Genomic DNA, 16,180 nt, shown 5'->3' with positions numbered 1-16,180 from the left:
CTGTATTCAGATATTTCTTGGCCAAGTCATGACGTTTCAACTTATGTGTCTAGTTCAGTGGTGGTTGGTTTTTGGTCTTCCTTACCTTGGCCATGTCTCTGAGCACCGAACACCTTGTACTTCTGGGTACTCCAGGTAGGCTGCCGTTCTGGAATATGACAGCATTGGAGGATGATGGGTTTCTGGTAGCTTCACGTTTGATTCTTCTCAAATCTTTAACAGTTAATTCACATCTTTTTTTTTCTCAACACGTTTCTTGTGACTCTGCTGACAATTTGCAACAAAACGTTTGATAGTTCTATGATCACGCCCCAATATCTTAAATTCAAGAGTGCTGCATTCCTCTCTTTTTTGGCCCATTTTGCCTGAGGAATAGAAGCTGCCTAATAATTATGCAAACCTTGATATAAGGTGTTGAACTCCTTTGGCCACACCCTCCCATTACACAAATGCACATCACCTGATATGCTTAAATCCAATAAGCATTCAAGTTTATACAGCTTGGAGTTGGACAATATGCATAAAAATGATGATTTGGTCAAAATACTCACTTGCCTAATAATTGTGCACTGCTTATATTGGGTTGTCAAGAACAACACTGCTTGTATTGCTATTAATATACTAATGTTATAAAAAGAATGTGAAAGTGGTAACCACTGAACTCCTTTAAATCACTTCCTCCTCACACCTATAATTTTTACATTTCTGCCATGGACATTTTTTTTTGGAAATAACGTTTTAATTATGTAAAGTGACAACAGACTCTAGCTTAAAAACAGTATTCAAGTATGTATTCTTAACTCAATAAAGGACCTTCTATTGTTCTCAGTTGCCTCCAAATCTCAGAGTTTCTGGGGGGTTTTTTGGTGCTTTGATCGGACTTCCTCTTTAGGGGGTTGCTACACTATATTGCCAAAAGTATTAGGACGCCTGTCTTTATACGCACATGAACTGTAATGGTATCGCAGTCTTAGTCCATAGGGTTCAATATTGAGTTGTCCCACCCTTTGCAGCTATAAACAGCTTCAACTCTTCTGGGAAGGCTGCCCACAATGTTTAGGAGTGTGTCTATTGGAATGTTCAACCATTCTTCCAAAAGCGCATTTGTGAGGTCAGGCAGGAGAAGGCCTGGCATGCAGTCTCCGCTATAATACATCCCAAAAGTGTTCTATCGGGCTGAGGTCAGGCCAGTCAAGTTCCTCCACCCCAAACTCGCTCATCCATGTCTTATGGATATTTCTTTGTGCACTGGTGCTCAGTCATGTTGGAACAGGAACTAAGGGGCCAAGCCCAACCCCTGAACAACAACCCTACACCAAACTTTACACTTGGCACAATGCAATCAGGCTAGTACCGTTCTCCTGGCAACTACCAAACCAAGACACGTTCATTGGATTGCCTGACAGAGAAGCATGATTCATCACTCAAGAGAACATGTCTCCACTGCTTGATGTTATACACCTGTGGCCATGGAGGTGATTGGAACAACAGAATCCAATGATTTGGAGAGGTGTCCCAATTCTTTTGGCAATACAGTGTATATGCCCTTAGTTCCTGGTCTGGTAAATATGGGACAGAAAATAACGAAAAAAAGGCCACAGTGTGAACTTAGACGGCAGCAAAAAATAAACTGGCAGAAGTGGTAATCCTGCTTAACATTATCCAATCTTAAAAATCTTTTATCCCTTAGCAGTTCATCCCAAGGAAAGATTTTACTGAAGTTAACTTGGTGAGGAAAAACTATCCTATACACAGTTCATATTCTTAGCAATCCTAGAGATGGACTACTGAAGCAATTTTCTGAATGCCTCATTTACACTAGAATGGCTGATAAACTATGGACCGCACATACCCCATAATTATAACTCTATAATCTTAAACACCTCAAGCTTTGTACAGAGAAAGCCTTAAACATGTGAAGTGTATTAAAGGTTTACTTCAAAGGTAATTTGAATTTTAGGTTACACAACCCTTTTAAAATGCAGCTCTCTTTTCTTGACCTATATCTCCAAGTTAATGTTGCCCCATGTACAATTTATGCCTCAGTATGTGGCCACTTCAGGCAAAGATCTGCTTGGAAATATCGCTTTCATTTATCATCAATGTGATGTCAGCAAAACCCCCTATAAAATTTAAATTGCACACAATTTCAAAGTCAAGACTTGATGGATGTTTAGAAAAGCAGCTTTCCAACAGGATTCAAACAATTCATCAATTTTCCACAGCACGGTATTAAATAAAAATTGAACAGCCATTTATGGAAATGTAATGGCATAGTATGATCATCAATCGTTCCATAAGATGCAGTGTTGTAACTACGTAATTAACAAAAACCTGGCATTAATAATGTTTTGAAAAGCCTAATGTAGTGCTCAATGCACATGTAAAAGTGTTTAACACCAATCAATATTTATGGCATCGTACAAATAAATGATAACATTGGTCATTTAAGAAAAAAGAATAAATTGTGCACCAATTATAACCAATTAGATTCTCTCTTTAAAGTACAGAACACAGTAGCAAGTTCACTTTATCACAACGTTACTGTACACGCCTTCTTTTTGCTACCCTGCCACCAACAGCAAAGGAAAGCCATGTGTAGGCTATGAGTCACTGGAGTTGTAGCTTACACAAAGGTAAAGTGAAGCAGCACTGATTGGCACATGGAAGGATGTTTTTTTTTTTTGGCTTGTAGGGTAGAATATTATATAGCTATTAATCTGCCCACAGCAGGCTGTCCACCAATTGAATGATTGTGCAAGAAAGAGACTAGTTAGATAGGCCGCCTAGAAATCTATGGCCACTTTTTTGCAGGAGGTACAGGAAGCAGAGGCCAAGACTGAAGTGAAGATGCATAAAGAACTGTTGCCTAAGAGCTTTTCGAGTCACAGAAATATAAGAAAGAGTTAAAATAACACCACAATCAACAACAGTTTACAAGAGAGGTTTCCCATAGTTTGTCAGAAGGCACCTGAAAGAATGTTCTATAGTTTTGTCTGATACCCAAAAAAAAGAGTAATTCTGACTTACCTGTAAATGCCATATCTTGGAGAACATCACAGGACACAGTATTCATACATATGTGTTATCAGGCATGTACCTCCAAGTGAATGGACGCTGGCAAAGCTTTAGAAGACATTCCTGGGTGCATTCCCTTACTCCACCCACCAACCTACTTATTGTATAGGAGATTGCCAGTCATTTCAAGAACAAGATTGACAATTTGTGATGAGATCTCTGATGTCAAGCTTCCTCTTCCAACCAACATACCAGGCCCAACACCACACTCAACACTCTCCTCTTTCAACCCTGTTAACACAGAGGAAGTTACTGAACTCCATTGCAAGGCTCACTTCACCACCTGTCCCCTGGACCCTGTTCACTCACGATTATTGCAGCCTCCTTCCTACTCTATCCTAAACTCTCTAACCCACATCTTCACGGGTACTTTTCCCTCCCCGCTCAAACATGCACTGTTTACCTCCATACTTTAAAAAACCCTTGCTGCACTCCACCTGTTTGAATAACTTAAGACCCATCTCCCTGCTCCAGTTTACCTCCAAGCTTCTCGAGCGCCTTGTTCACAACCGTATGAACTGCTACCTCACCGACAACAAGCTTCTTGATCACACAACATTCCACTGAAACTGCCCTGCTAAAAATCACTAACGATCTACAAACTGCTAAGACCAATGGCCATTACTCCATACTCCTAGACCTTTCCGCTGCCTTTGACACAGTCAACCACCCGCTCCTCCTGAGTGTTTCTCCATTGCATTGGTCTCTGTGATTCTGCTCTCTCCTGGTTCTCCTCTTAACTTTCTCAGTGCACTTTCAGCGTCACATACAACAACTCCTCCTTTGCTCCTCTCCCTCTTTCCGTTGGGGTACCCCAAGGCTCTGTCCCTGGGCTCCTCCTTTTCTCTCTCTACACCTCCTCCGTGGGCCAATTGATAACCTCCCATGGCTTCTAATACCACCTCGATGCTGATGACACCCAGATCTCTCTCTCCACTCCCTAGCTCACCCCCTCAATCTCCTCACGTATCACAAATGTACTAAGTGACATATCAACATGGATGTCACACCACTACCTTAAACTCAATCTTTCCAAAACTGAGCTTGTAATATTTCCTCCTCCCCGATCCCCCACTCACGGCTTTACCATTAAGATCAACAGCACAACCATTGGCCCTTCCCCTTATGCCAGGCGCTAGTTGTAATTCTAGACTCCGACCTCTCCTTTGGGCCCCGCATCTTATAACTGGCTAAATCCTGCCACCTCAACCTCCGGAACATTTCCAAAATTCGCTCCTTTCTGACCAATGACACCACAAAAGAACTAATACATGCCTTGGTTTTATCCCACCTTGATTACTGTAACTCCCTCCTCACTGGTCTACCATTACACAGGTTATCCCCCCTTCAGTCTATTATGAATGCTGCTGCTAGACCAGCAATGGGCAAACTACGGCCCGGCAGACCTTTTAATCCGGCCCGTGAAGCGTGATACATTGGCTGTCAGGATGTGTGTAGGCGGGGCAGCGTGACGAACGTGAGGGGAGCTAGGCTCCTCTCACAGTCCGCCCTGAAGACCGGAACAGCGCGGGATACATTGGCTGTCAGGATGTGTGTAGGAGGGGCAGCGTGACGAACGTGAGGGGAGCTAGGCTCCTCTCACAGTCCGCCCTGAAGACCGGAACGGCGCGGGAACACGGCGAGAGGAACGCGCGGAGCAAAGGTAAGTGAATTGACACAGGGGGGACTTGGCTTACTACTTGGGGGGGAATAGTACTACGGGGGATGAATTACTATAGGGGGGATAAATTACTATAGGGGGGATGAATTACTATAGGGGGGATGAATTACTATAGGGGGGATGAATTACTATAGGGGGGATGAATTACTATATGGGGGATGAATTACTACATGGGGGATGAATTACTATATGGGGGATGAATTACTATGGGGGATGAATTACTATATGGGGGATGAATTACTATATGGGGGATGAATTACTATATGGGGGATGAATTACTATGGGGGATGAATTACTATATGGGGGATGAATTACTATATGGGGGATGAATTACTATATGGGGGATGAATTACTATGGGGGATGAATTACTATATGGGGGATGAATTACTATGGGGGATGAATTACTATATGGGGGATTAATTACTATGCTTACTATGGGGGAATATTACTATACTTACTATGGATGACACATACACATCATTCATCTACTCTTGGTCCGGCCCCCGGGTCCAATATATGAACCCATTGCGGCCCTCAAGTCAAAAAGTTTGCCCACCCCTGTGCTAGGCTCATACACCTTATCAACTGATCAGTGACTGTTGCCCCTCTCTGCCAAGCCCTTCATTGGCTTCCACTAACCCAACGTATAAAATTCAAAATACTAACCACAGCTTACAAAGCCATCCACAACACTGCCCCTAGCTACATCACCAACTTCATCTGCAGATATTGTCCAAATCGCCAGCTCCACTCCGCTCCTCCCAAGACATCTTGCTCTCCCTCGTCACCTCCTCCCACGCTCGCCTCCAGGACTTCTCCAGAGCCTCTCCCATCCTCTGGAACTCCCTACTGCAGTATGTCCGGTCAGCCCCCACTCTGTCTGCCTTTAGGCGATCTTTGAAAACTCACTTATTCAGGGAAGCCAACCCCACACCTCCACCTAAGAACTGTACTTGAGCCACCTCCATCAGAACATTGCCTACAACTATCACCTTTTGTACCACCTCCCGCATCCTTTAGATTGTAAACTCCATGAGCAGGGCCTTTATATTCTTTCTCTACTGAAATGTATTGTAATTGTACTGTCTCTATTTATATTGTAAAGTGCTGTGCAAACTGTTGGTGCTATATAAATCCTGTATAATAATAATAATGAAAAATAATAAACTAGTTAGGTGAAGGGTGATTTTCTCCACGAAGGAGAAAGGTCCATCACCTTCAGATACCAGCACTAATCTGAGAACTCACAAAGTGGGGTAGGGTTGTAGGGAAGGTTCCCAAGGTGTGTGTACTCTAAAAATTTGTCAGTATCCAATCACCTGATACGCCTATAACCCATGGTGTATAAATAATCTGCTTGTGTCCTGTACTGTACAATTAAGATCGCATAATTTTAGTATTATCAAACACCTTTGTCAACCTCTGCACATCATAATTGTACCAATCCCCCTATGAAGCATTGTGAAATTGAAATGGCTGTTCATTTACAATCGGCACACAATCAGATAGAGGTTGAGCAGATTTTCCCATAAAAGAATGGGGTAATATTGCACTGTTCAACTATGAGAACCTAATAAAGGACCTATCTACACAGACTTAAGGATGTAACAACAACCAAAGTTGTTTCTACTAGATAATGACTTAAAGGGAGGTAATACTATATACATGGAATTAGATATTTTGTGTTTGCACTCGGGAAAGAAAGAATTGCTAGAAATCATGAATCGTGTGTCAGTTTTCAGTTTTCAGAACAAATACAGGTAAAGATCTGCTTTCTAAAATCCATGCATGTTTATAATTAACACAGAGTATTTTTTTCTCAACAAAAGTGGATCTTCATCTGCAAAAACACTGCACAAGTGTGGGTTTGTATGATGGTGGTAGTAAAAATCAGATTTTAAACTTCATAGATTGACATGAATGGTACACATACTCTTTAAAGCAGAGTAAAATAAGCATATAAGCTACATTTAAAAAGATGTAAAATTTTACATTGAACTGGAAAATGATCCTTATTCAGTACAGATATGTGGTTAGTATTTTAAACCAAAACGTGTATTTATTATTTTTTTCTTTTTTTCAAACATGAGCCCCATAAAGTGTTCATAGCAACTGTATTTCATTTTTCTGTAGCACAGCATCAAAAAATTGTATAAATCACGTACCAAGACTTGACAGTACATAAACATTATAAATTGAAGGGAAGCAGCAAATAAATTTAGCCACCATAAAATGACAACTGGTATGTGAGATGTAGATGAGATCTGCAAATTATCTGATAGGTTTTTCAAAGCTGAGAAATAACAGTAGGCAAATTTAGAAACTGAAGAAACAGCACGTAGTCTGGGTAGATTACTTGTCAATGCGCATAAAAGATTGAATAATCAAAATGGTACTTTAGCACGCAGTCTGAACACAGAGTTTGTTGGGGTAGAATGCTTCAAGTATAATGCAGGCTATATTCTACGATAAGTGTGGTAATATTGGATAATGGCCTCTTACTATCTTGCAGCACTTAAGTAATCAAAAATACCAAAATATCTCAATTATCCCATCAAGACCCAGGAGGTTTTTGATCTGCTGGAATATATCTGCTGATATTGGGTGCTGTCCTGTGTAGTTCTGACAAACAAGCTCCAAGGGCAGTAAAAAATATCAAGCAGAATGGCCAGTGGCCACAGCTGAATGGGAATATGGAAATTTAGAGGGTAGCGGGTTGAGACAATCTCTAAATCTGTATCTGAACTGATAAAAGTACACATTCCCAAAAAGTCAATTGCCCAGAGTTTGATCACGTATAACCAATGTATCCATGTGCATTTTTTTTATCAAGTGTTACATGATTTTCATGCAGCCAAACTTTTAGAAAGTCTTTAGGTAGACTGCCTCGTGCAAATCAAGGCAGGTTAGGCCCCCTTTCTCCTTTAAACTTTAAGAAAATCTGTACTGAGAGAGAGAAAAAAAAAAAAGAGGCCGCCATTGGTGACCTCTTCCTAGAAACGCTATTTGACTGGTTGATGCTTTGAGTTTTTGAGTCACCAACCTGCAATATGTAAAATTACAACTTCAGATTTACATGCTTGTTACAAATCAGTAAGAATACATTCACACTGGTAATTTAGGCTGGTGCGAACTGTAGCAGTGGGAATCTGAATCTTTTGAAGCTAGACAGCCAGGCAAAGCAGGCTTCAAACTGGCCTTCCAGCAACAGGATTAATTAGGGATTACACTGTAGCAGGGACACATACCAGACTTCTGTAAGACTTGCTGTAAAGGTAAAAGTCCCTGGCCTGCAGAAAAACAAATGTCTGTCCATGATACGGGCAGCCACAGTATTTAGCTCATACATGGCAGAAATAGGATGAAAAAAACAAAACTCATGGGCAGGTAGACTGTATCCACCGCTTGCACTTTCATGCTACATGTTCAGTCTTACTGAAGTGCCCTTAAATAAAGCATGCAAGTAGCAATATGCTACAGTTACAGGTGTATGTAAAGCTCTGGAGTTACTAAGGCATATAAGGGTGTTCCTTAGTGGGTGCATCTTTTATGTCTGATCATTTATTTAGTCTCACAAAAGTTAACTGGTAAAGGTTGCCTTTTTGTGCATTTTTTACGCATTTTTGGAGCGTTTGTGACGCGTTCCAGTGCATTTTTTATGCATTCCAGTTCATTTTTCCTCCTCTCTTTTTCTTCAATTTAAATAGGGACATGAGCGTTCCAGTGCATTGCTGGTGCGTTTTGGTGCATTTTAGTGCAGTTCTGTGCAGAAAAAATAAAGCATGTTCTACTTTTTTTCCCTGCAACTGCAAGCACTGATGTGAACTATGACACGGACAACCATATAACCCACTTTCTGTGTGTTTTGGATGCAGAAAAAAAGCAAGTAAAATGCATGTAGTGTGAACTGGCCCAAAGACTGATCATAAAACCCATACTTCTACATGGAACAGCAGGTTCTCATCCATTACGGTTTCATCAGAAGCATGGTTTTGAAGATGGGAAATTGTGATGCCATGAAATCTCCCAAACTCCTAGCCCACTCATTTCCCAGTGAAGAAACCCTCCCTAATGGCAAGATATAGAACAATGATGAAAAATATACACTTCTGGATGTTGAAGCATGGTCTCTAGGGACTGCTTTAGGAAACTGGTAAAGGAGTCTTCTGGGTGCTCTAAAAGTAGATTTGCAAACTGCACACTCCAACGCACTGGATCACTATTAAATCAGCATATTCACAATGGTAATATGCATTTTATTGATCATATTAGCATGTAGATGTACATTTTACCTCTAACGTAACCATATGTCTTGTAAATCCTGACACATTGTTATATGGAAAAAATGGTAATGTTCATCGTTAATGTGAAGTATTAAATGAACTCAACATGTTCCTTATCAGTTGCTATACATTCACGGCATGTTTCTACACATCAGACTGATGCCCAATATGATATCTTAGTTAAAAAAAAAAAAGTAGCGAATATAGGGATCCCTATAAGTAAGTCGGATATGACGAAACACGTTAGGGCGTGGGTGTGCGGCGACCGGAAGTGACTCCGTCTGCAACCGGAAGTGACGTGGGAGCGTCGGTGATTGAGTGTTCGACAGTGGAGGAAAAAGGATTCCCTAATTGCTACTTCTAGCGCCTAACCACTGGAATTCATAAGTACCTGATAAAAGTGCTTGCTCGTTTTTGAAAAGGGAAGGAGAGTAAAACATAACAGCATTGATAATCCCCTTTCCTCATTGAGAAACATCCAATAAGCCAGATTTGCCAACTATGAGAGTGGGAGGCAACACTTGCTGGTGAGTGTACACCTGAGAGGGGGAGCACTTCTTTCCTATTTTTTCACGTGGTGGTCTTTTCTTGAGAAGTTTGAAGAACCATTTGGTGAATAAATTAATATCATTTGGACTTTTTTGGGGACTATACACCTAATTGTATTTATTTACTGTTCATTTTATATATTTTTTTAAAAAAATTTCATGTATGAGAGTTATGCGCTACTTGATCACTTTCTGAGTGTTTATTCATGTGTCATATTCATTCATAATTTTTAAAATGGTAGCATTTTGTTTATATATTTATGTGTTTACACAGATTTATGTATTATTTGTTTTTAGTGATATTTATCACTTTTCATGCATTTAGCGCAGTTTTTTTTCACTATTTAAAAACTGTTCTACCCTACTAAATTATTTTAGAAACACATAATATATACAAAATCTACAACGCAGATATTCTGATATGAGAGCACAAAAAAGTTAGACTAGCGATAAAAAAAAAAAAGATTTGTGGGCATTTTTGAAAATATAAAATGTGCACTGATGTTATAAGATGCATAAATCTGGAACTAGAATTTTGCTACACTCAAAAAGCTATGAGAAAAAAAAAATAACCCATTCGTGTTATCTAATTAAAAGAGACAGATTTCAAAGCTTCCAAATGACCATCTTTTGGTGCCATTGAAAACCCACAAATGTGCAACAATGGAAGCAGTAAGCCTGTGTCCAAGAGCGTATGGCTTTATCCATGAACAGATATACATATTAGCGACGTAAGCCCACACACAGCCACATAGAGCGATTCGTTACTATGGGTGGCTGTATACAGCAGCTGTGTATCCAGGTTGTGGAATTGCATGCACAATTTGCGTTATATGGCCTCATGTGTCTGTGTGAGCATTAGGGTTAAATCAGAGAGCAGACAACAAAACAATCAGATTCACTAATTTAGAAGCTATTCCAACTTGAGAAACAAATGAACAGACTATAGATAGGATGGAGTGATGGGAGTTTCTTTGAACTAAGTGGCTTCACAGCTTTAAAGTGGAACAAAAACCTCCTATCCTTTACAGACAAGGAAGCTGCCATCTTAGCCTCTGTTTGACCTGCAATTGCCATGGTGTTGCACTCATGATCAGTTATGACACCAGCCATTGGATGGCTTTGCAACTTTGACAGTTGAGAGCACATTGGCAATTTTGACAGTTATCATTCACAACATGCCTTGAATGTATCTATTTTGGGAAACTGTTACATCAATGGGTTTTGTTTTACCTTAAGGGCTGGTTCACACCACATGCAGTCCAGTGCATTTTTGCTGCATCAAAATAGATAGTAGGTGATATGGTTTCCAATGGCATAGTTCACACCAGCGGTCAGTTCCAGTTTCAGAAAAAAAGAACACGCAGTATTTTTTTCTGCAATGAACTCTAGTGGAACGAAGTAAAACCCACAAACGCAGCAGTACACATCAAAAACGGGCTGGAGCGCATAAAAACTGTGCATGGAGAAACGCATCTGGACTGGGTTTTTATGGTGTGCAACGACAATTAAGGTAGCCAAAAAGTGTCTCAAACTGTTGTACAATACAAACTACTCCAGCTGAAATTTGAGACAATCCAGGTGTGTATGAAATACAAATGAACAGCATCACAATTTCAACTGGGAAGGTAAAATCTGTAACCGATTCTCTACGGTTTTCTGTGAAGAGGTGGAGAAAATGTGGCACTACACACCACTGCCTATAAAGAGTTCACCCACTCCACATTTATTAAAGTATACCTAAAGACAAATCTTTGGAGGCAAAAGTTTTGGATAAGTGGAGAGGGAGAAGAATACTTGTCAGTTTATATTGCTATCTGTGCCCCATTAAGGAGATTCGCCCTCTCTATTTGTCCTATTTACATTATCACTGAAAGTAAAAGTAAAAGAAAATCTAACATTTTGGGTTGTTCCCATAATAGTAAGATAGGGGAAACCTTCCAATAGGAACACTAGTTCTGGTAACTTGGGTGTCCCTAAGAAATCCCCTTAATTTGCAGGGATTTCCTGTTACTTTCTGTTTGGCTATGGGACAGGAAGTGAAGGGAAATCTCTACAATGGACACAGATAACGGTTAAAAAATCTGACAGGGGTTATAACCCTCCCATACTCTATCCAAAATGAGAAAAAAGTTTCGCTTACAGTTCTACTTTAAAACCCGCATATTTTGGGAGAAAGAATCTGGAGCATGCTCACAGGAAGCAGCAGGAGCCCTTTGTATGCATTCTGAGGACATGGTCACTACAGAACATGTTTATTTACCTTCTGCTTCTGTTCAGAAACGATTATGAAATCGACTGCAGTAACTTTTTTTTTTTTTTAAGCTAAATATGTTGTTCCATTTGGTACAGTATGAGCGCATTAGCTGCGGTCATGTACATTGCTTTATGCACTATACACCACATATCCCATAGTCTCTAGTTTGTGTCAGGTAGAAGCAAAGAGGATGGTTATGCGCCTACATACGATGGGACCATGGAGACCGAATGTGGCCACCATCTAACTGAAAGTCAGATCACAGCAGCAGAAAAAAATAATAAATATGGAGATTTGGAGGAGGCTGGGAGAATTAGAAGGTACTTTTTCTTTAAAAATGATTGTAAAGTTGTTTTTTTTAATAATATGTTATACTTACCTTCTCTGTGCAATGGTTTGTAGAGAGCAGTCATGAATATCCTGTTCTGGGGTTCCCTGCTGGTGCTCTCAGCTCCTCCTCTCTTCCAAGTTCCCTCTCATAGTAAGCTTGCTATGTGGGGCTCAAACCGGAGCCGGGCTGTGTCTGTCAATCAACACAAGCTGTGTGGCTTGCCCCACTTCCTCCTTATAGGGTTTGATTGATAACAGCAGCAGGCACAGCACTGCATCCAGGTCAGGGAGGTCAGGTAAGTGTTGGGGGGGGGGGGGCTGGGGAGAAGCGGACAATTAAAGAAAACCTTCTGCCTTTAGAATTTTTTTTATTTCAATAGAGTTTAGTGTCACTTTAAGTCTTTCTTTACTATCCTTAGTATGTTTGGCTAAGCCCCGATTAAGAAGATTCTTATAGCGTGATATGTTGTATTTCCCCCCTATAGGAAAACAAAATGAACAGGCCCTCATGAAGTGCATCATATGTTATGACTAAATACAATAACAGAAGTTTCTGATTCCACAAATTACACTTGAAAGTATGATAATGAATTTATCTGCCCTGGCTACAGATTCAGCAGGGAATCATACCATCACTTGTGATCCACTGCAACTATTACAAGCAATTAATCTGAACTTTAATTACCTGAAAACACTCAGAGTAGTCCTGGTTAAATTGTGGAACTGCTGAATTGATGTTTTGTAGTTTGAATTAAAACTGACAAACACGCACTGCCCCCTGGAGGCAACAATGCACAGCTACAGTTAATTGCTAACTTAATAAAGATAAACCTCGATAGTTGTACTAGTCTAGTAAGAAGCTACAAATAGTTTCTCAAAGCCATTGAGAAGCTAATAGCAAGTAAGTTTGACAGCTAACTTGAGGGGGGGAAAAAAAGGGATCAGCAAGTATATAAAGAAAATATAAAACATAGTAAACTCATGTATTTAAAATGAATGACTGCTGGTGGAATGTTACATTTACCAAATAATAAAGTGGTAAAATGACTTCAGTTGGGCTTAGAGTTAGGTGACCCTGAGCTCCTTGATTACATCGGATTTGACAGCGAAATGCTTAGGCACAGATCACACTGTTTAGGGCTACTCTAGGAGGTGATAAGCACAGTCATTATCAGATTCACTAGGTTTTAAGGTGTCTGTGATAAAAGGCTGATCCTTACTTATTTTCAATGACAAAAGGTAAAGCAAGCGTTAACTACATGGTTGCCATTACTGGGCCCTAGTGCTACAGCAGGGCATCATGTTTCTGCCCATCCACGTCAGGATAAAGATTCTAGGGAGTATGAACACTACAACTCATCTAAACTGATGTTTACGAGTTGTCTAATCATTAGGACCTCCCAATAACATCTGTGTCACTTAAAGGATAAGTTCACCTTTTAGAAAAAAATAATAAATGCACATTTTTCTGCAGCTAAAAAAATGTGCATTTATTATTTTTGTCTGCAGGAGCCTGTAAACCACTGTACCAGCGATCACCAGTTCGCTGATGTCATGCAGGTCTCCTGCAGATCTGTCAGTATATCTTCTTGCTCGTATGGGATATACGGACAGGCAGATATATTGACAGGAAGAATGAATGAACTACCAGGGCGCTTCACAGCACCATGGTAGTTCATAGAGGACTAAAAGCTGACATGCGGTCAGGCTGTAAGGACTTGTAGCCTCTCATTCAAAGATGACTGTGAATGAGTGACGCGGCCGTGTAGGCAGCCACATTTTTTTTTTTTAATTTGACACCTAGCGAGGGGGGAGAAGATACTCGCTAGCTGTCAAATTGGAGATTGGGGGTGTAACATGTTATGAAAAGTGACCTTATCCTTTAATCCTGCACTAGAAAAAAAAACAAAAAACGTGAAAATATGGAAGGAACGCCAGACCAAAAGATAAGAGTCCAAAATAATTTATTGATAATGTGTTAAAAAGACAGCCAGCGCATTGTGGGAGTCAAAGCAACTCCCCTTCATCAGGGTTTCAATTAAAAATGAGAACCTTGGGTGGATTCAAAGTAAAGGCTTTCCTGTTTGAATCTGTGCAGGGAAGCGGTATCCTTGATTAGGATTACCGATAGGAAATAAAAAAAAAAATACAATTATTTGTACTAAAATGTTACTTTGACTGCTGATGCAAATACTGCTGGCCAGGAATACTAATCCAGCAGTCAGCTTCCCTGCACAGATTCAAATAGGAAAGCCTTTACTTTGAGTGCACCCAAGGTTCTCATGTTTAACTGAAGCCTTGATGAAGGGAGAGTTCCTTTGACCCCTGAAACGTGTTGACTGTCTTTTGATACAATATAAATAAATTAATTTGGACTCTTACCTTTTGGTCTAGTGCTCCTTCCATATACAGTGCATTGAAAAAGTATTCTTACCCCTTGAAATTTTCCACATTTTGTCATGTTAGAAACAAAAACATAAATGTATTATATTGGGATTTTATGTGATAGACCAACACAAAGTGGCACGTAATTGTTAAGTGGAAGGAAAATGATAAATGGTTTTCAAAGTTTTTTACAAGTAAATATCTGAAAAGTGTAGCGTGCATTTGTATTCAGCCCTGAGTCAATACTTTGTAGAACCACCTTTCACTGCAATTACAGCTGCAAGTCTTTTTGGGGATGTCTCTACCAGCTTTGTACATCTAGACAGTGACATTTTTCCCCATTCTTTGCAAAATAGCTCAAGCTTTGTCAGACTGGATGCAGAGTATCTGTGAACAGCACTTTTCAAGTCTTGCCACAGATTCTCAGTAGGATTTAGGTCTGGACTTTGATTTGGCCATTCTAACACATGAATATGCTTTGATCTAAACCATTTCATTGTATATCTGGCTGTATGCTTAGGGTCGTTGTCCGGCTGGAAGGTGAACCTCTGCCCCAGTCTCAAGTCTTTTGCAAACTAACAGGATCTCGTCTAAGATTGCCCTGCATTTGGCTCCATCCATCTTCCCAGCAACTCTGACCAGCTTCCCTGTCCCTGCTGAAGAAAAGCATCTGCACAACATGATGCTGCCACCACGTTTCACAGTGGGGATGTTGTTTAGGACGATGTGCAGTGTTAGTTTTCCACCACATATAGCGTTTTGGTTTTAGGCCAAAAAGTTAAATTTTGGTCTCATCTGACCAGAGCACCTTCTTCCACATGTTTGCTGTGTCCCCCACATCGCTTCTCAAAAACTGCAAAGGGGACTTCTTATGGCTTTCTTTCAACAATTGGTTTCTTCTTGCCACTCTTCCATAAAGGCCAGATTTGTGGAGTGCATGATTAATAGTTGTCCTGTGGACAGATTCTCCCACCTGAGCTGTGGATCTCTGCAGCTCCTCCAGAGTTACTATGGGCCTCTTGGCTGCTTCTCTGATTAATATCTCCTTGCGCAGCCTGTCAGTTTAGGTGGACGGCCATGTCTTGGTAGGTTTTAAAAAAAAACAAAAAAAAAAAAACCAAACAAAAACCACCGCTCCAGGTTAGTTCCCTCTTCCACTACCATACACGCACTAAATCCTAAGGTGCTGGCTCTGTTGGCAACAGACTCCAATATACGAATAAACATCCGATGGCTGCACATCCAGTAAAATAACCTTTATTTCTTCTAATAGCATATTTCAACAAATATGACAGGGATACAGGACCACTAATGCGTTTCACGCTCCACTAGCGCTTAGTCATAGCTAAGAATAGGAGTCCTGTATCCCTGTCCCTGTCATATTTGTGGAATATACTATAAGAAGAAATAAAGGTGATTTTACTGGATGTGCGGCCTTCGGATGTTTGTGTGTATATTGGTAGGTTTGCAGTTGTGCCATACTCTTTCCATTTTCGGATGATGGATTAAACAGTGATCTGTGAGATGTTTAAAGCTTGGGATATTTTTTATAACCTAACCCTGCTTTAAACTTCTCTACAACTTTATCCCTGACCTGTCTGGTGTGTTCCTTGACCT

At 40.3% G+C, this 16,180-nt stretch overlaps 1 protein-coding gene across 3 annotated transcripts in view; it reads right to left on the bottom strand.

Moving 5' to 3' along the window:
- The window catches only part of GOSR1 (golgi SNAP receptor complex member 1), a 147,789-nt gene that overhangs the window by 75,163 nt on the left and 56,446 nt on the right, over positions 1-16,180 (bottom strand). The gene's annotated exons all lie outside the window — the stretch shown is intronic.

Source organism: Staurois parvus, unplaced genomic scaffold (genome assembly GCF_062004578.1).
Source record: "Staurois parvus isolate SC_StPar_1 unplaced genomic scaffold, SC_StPar_1.0 ptg000299l, whole genome shotgun sequence".
In the NCBI taxonomy this organism is placed as follows: Eukaryota; Metazoa; Chordata; class Amphibia; order Anura; family Ranidae; genus Staurois; species Staurois parvus.
This window is presented reverse-complemented; position numbering and strand designations above follow the sequence as displayed.